Source organism: Coffea arabica, chromosome 6c, assembly GCF_036785885.1.
Source record: "Coffea arabica cultivar ET-39 chromosome 6c, Coffea Arabica ET-39 HiFi, whole genome shotgun sequence".
Lineage (NCBI taxonomy): Eukaryota > Viridiplantae > Streptophyta > Magnoliopsida > Gentianales > Rubiaceae > Coffea > Coffea arabica.
Window position 1 is genome coordinate 25,611,559 of NC_092320.1, and position 3,987 is coordinate 25,615,545.

The 3,987-nt window shown below is 34.0% G+C and overlaps 1 non-coding gene across 1 annotated transcript; it reads right to left on the bottom strand.

Moving 5' to 3' along the window:
• Positions 1-3,361: 3,361 nt before the first annotated feature.
• LOC113694427 (small nucleolar RNA R71) lies at positions 3,362-3,468 on the bottom strand. The gene has a single exon (XR_003449377.1). It is a non-coding gene; the product is annotated as a small nucleolar RNA R71 (small nucleolar RNA).
• Between the last annotated feature and the right edge of the window lie 519 nt (positions 3,469-3,987).

The following is a 3,987-nucleotide window of genomic DNA, read 5'->3' on the forward strand; positions in this document are numbered from 1 at the left end:
TTTGGTGAAGATCCCCGATTACTTAGTAGTAACAACTAGTGGAGTACAGTCAATTTTTATTCACAACCAGATAACACAATAACTCAAAATAACACCGCAAAAAAATAAAAATAGCAACAGCGAGCCTCATTTCTTCAAATATGGAGAACTAAAGTTAATAACCGGACCGATTCGCATGAAAATGCTAACAATCATTCCCTATACCTAGAAAAGTTAACCAAAAATTATAAGAGTTAAGCAATCACCGATATTGACCAAAGAGATGTTTTTGAACTCAACCACATTAACTTGATACACTTTGATTAGTAAAACTTGGCAATAGTAGAATTAGAGAGTCAACAATTCAACAACAAACCTTGGCAGTCATAAGAGAGCTGCACACTAAAAAAAAAAGAAAAAGCAAATAAATGAAAAATAGACAAATAACAAACTAAAAATAAATGAAAAACATCTGAAAACTAAAAACTAAAAATACTAGCACCACAGCTGATCCCCTCCCATACCTAAATAGCACATTGCCCTCAATGTAACAAATAAACAGCAAAAGCGAGAAGAAGGGCAACGAAACTTCCCTGAAATCCCTGGGACCGTGTCAAGGTCACAGCGGTGGGTGAGGCAGAAATTGAGGTGTAAGACTCGTGTGGTGCATAAACGCTGTCAAATTCTGCGCCATGTTAGCCACGTTGGTGATAAAGGTTTATTTTACGTATTTTTAAGTATATTTTATTAATTGATTTTGGCTTGATTATTTAGTTTTATAACTAAAATAACTAGTTTTGGTAATTATATACATTTTTTGGTAAAAGTGACTAATATTACATTTTTATTGATTTTAGTGGTAAAAACTTCATTTTTATGCAGGATTAATGGTTCAATTACCAAAGAATGCCAAGTGAAGTGAAAAATAGATAATTGGTGATGAATTCAAGTGGTTAAAAGAGAAATGAAGTGAAAACGTTCAAGTGAGGAAATGCAATTCAAGACAGTTTTGACACTCTTCGGTATTTCGACTATATTTGGAGCTACACTTATCAGATTGAGGTGATCTTTATACCATTTTAAAGCTAAGAAAGAGACCTACAATTGGTATGTAGACATCAAAATTCAATTACGCTGTTTTTATGGACAAAATGTCAAAATACAGAAGCTGCATTCTGTGGTCAAAAATTGAAACAGGGGGTTTGACCAGGTGATAGTTTTCGACCATATCTCATGCTACAAAACTCCGATTTGGATGATTCTTGAAAATCTAACTTAAAGGACTACAACTTTTGTGTTTTGCACAAAAGCTAGTTCAACCTTCATCATAGAGAAATTTGCAGTTGAAGCAATGTCAAGTTGAAAATGTGAGTTTATGCCGCGTTTTGTGTAGTTGCGTTTTGTAGCCGAAAACTTGCAATTTGTTCAGCCATTTCTCTTGTATTCATACCACTTTCCAGCTATAAGTTGCAAAGGAATTCGGTGCACATGCTTCAGAAGACAAAAGGGCAGACAATATGGCTTATTTTCAAGTAAAAAACATTGGTTATTGACTATCTTAACAAATTTCAGATTTGGGAATCAAAGGCTGGAAAATTTGACCAGGAAAAAGGAGTTTTGGACCAGTTTTTATGCAGAGACATTGGGTAGGTTGGGAGAATATACAAGTCAGATTTTCTGATAGCAAACTCTCTCTAGCTAGTAAATTTTGCGAAAAAGCTTGGAGACTTCATCTTGTAATCATCTAGTACAAGACATAGGAGATTCTTGGAGGGCTTCACCATTAATTGGCTAAGCTTTTCTTTATCTTTCTTGTACTTGTAAATTGAGATGTTTTCCATTAATGAAGTTATGAGTTTGATTATTATATCATCAATGAGTAGCTAAATTTCTATATCTAAGGAGTGGATGAAACTTATGGTCAAGTGATATAAATTGAATATGATTTATACTTGTTGTATGTTGTATTAACTTGTCTACTTGTGTATGCTTGATTACTTGTTGTTGTTTTATCACCAATAACAGGTTTATAGTTGTTATTACTCATTGAGAAATGGTAAAAACAATGGAATAATATGAGTGGAGTTTTAGTTGTATATTCATGAGAATAGAAATACATTCAAGTAGATTAAATCTGCATTTCATACATGAACAAGAGCAGTTTTAGTTTTCACCAAGAGATTAGGAAAAACTAAGCTATTTTAGACCAAATTTATCATGAGAATGAGTTTTTGGCAATTTTAGAAATGAATCCTTTATTAAACAAGAGTAGTAACAACTGTTAAATTCATTCATTTGGATCATTTGTGTCATAAGTGGAATCTACATCTCTAAATTCAAGTATTTGGTGAATTTTTCTCCATTTGTGATATTGCAATTATCTAGCCAAGGATTTTAGATAGTAAAAAGATTGTAATCAGATTTAATTCTGAATTTTCTGCTTAAATATATTGTGAGTCTAAATGATAGAATAAATTAGGATCTAGTAATTGTTTACTTCTCGTGGGATCGACCCGATACATACCTTACATTACGATTTTAGCCTGTATACTTGTAGTCAAACAAGTATAAATTCAGATTTAACTTGCATTTGTAGTAAAAAACCAATCAAATTTCCTAGCAGCCACACCATAAAAACTTGACGCGTTTTTACTACAAGTACAAGTTAAATCCGTCAAGTTTTTGGCACCGTTGCGGGGGAGCGGCAATATTAGGTTCTAATCATCTCTATTAATTTAGACAGATTTATTTTTATTAGTTGAGCTGATTATATTTAATCTTACATTGTAATCAGTTTTTGATAAATAAAAATTGCATAATCTCTCTTAATTCTGCTTGTAGTGTATGCACCGGACATATCGAGAAATTGCACCTTTCGATCCATAAATTGAGAAGATACTTTCGAGACAAAGGAGGCATATACAACATCAAGAGGAACAAGAGGTTTGACAACTGATAGAGAAAATTTTGATAGAGCTACCGTTTGAGGAAGAAATGACGGAAAACGAACCAAATAGGCGAGTTCTACGAGATTTTGCTTTACCGGGGACACAAGGATCTCAAACTAGCATCGCAAGGCCAACGGTAAATACTAATAATTTTGAAATTAAACCATCACTGATTCAAATGGTACAACAATCTCAATATGAAGGTAATACTACCGAAGATCCAAATTCTCATTTGTCAACATTTCTTGAAATCTGTTATACAATTAAATTTAATGGTGTTAGTGATGATGCAATTAAACTTTGATTGTTTCCATTTTCGCTAAGGGACAAGGCCAAGGTTTGGTTACAATCTCATCCTCCAAATACTTTTATTACTTGGGCTGAATTAGCTAAGGTTTTTCTTAATAAATTCTTTTCACCTAGAAAAAACTGCTAAGTTTAGAATGGATATAACTAGTTTCTCTCAACAGGAAGGAGAGACATTGTACGAAACTTGGGAGCGCTATCGAAAATTGCAACGAATATGTCCTCATCATGGTTTTCCAAGTTGGCTAATAGTCCAAACATTTTACAATGATCTCACCTATCCAACAAAGACGCATGTAGATGCGGCAGCGGGAGGAGCATTGATGGGAAAGTCAGCCGAGGAAGCTCAACAATTGATTGAAGAAATGGCTGCCAATAATTATCAATGGGCTAACGAACGAGGTAATACAAGGAGAACTGCAGATACGCTTAAAGTAGATACCTTGAATATGTTAAGTGCAAAGATGGATAATGTGGTTAAGATGCTTAACAGGCAAGTTGGTTCTAGTTCTAACCAAGGAGTAGTTGTTGCGTGTTGTACTAACTATGGAGGAGACCATGATGATTCTGTGTATTCTAGCAACGAATAGATTCAATATCTCAACAATTACTATTGTCCACCCCAAAATAATCCATACTCCAATACCTATAATCCGGGGTGGAGAAATCATCCAAATTTTGAATGAAAAGATCAAGGCAATCAACAAAGGCCAACCAATCCACCGGGATTCCAACCGAGGCAACCATAAGCTGA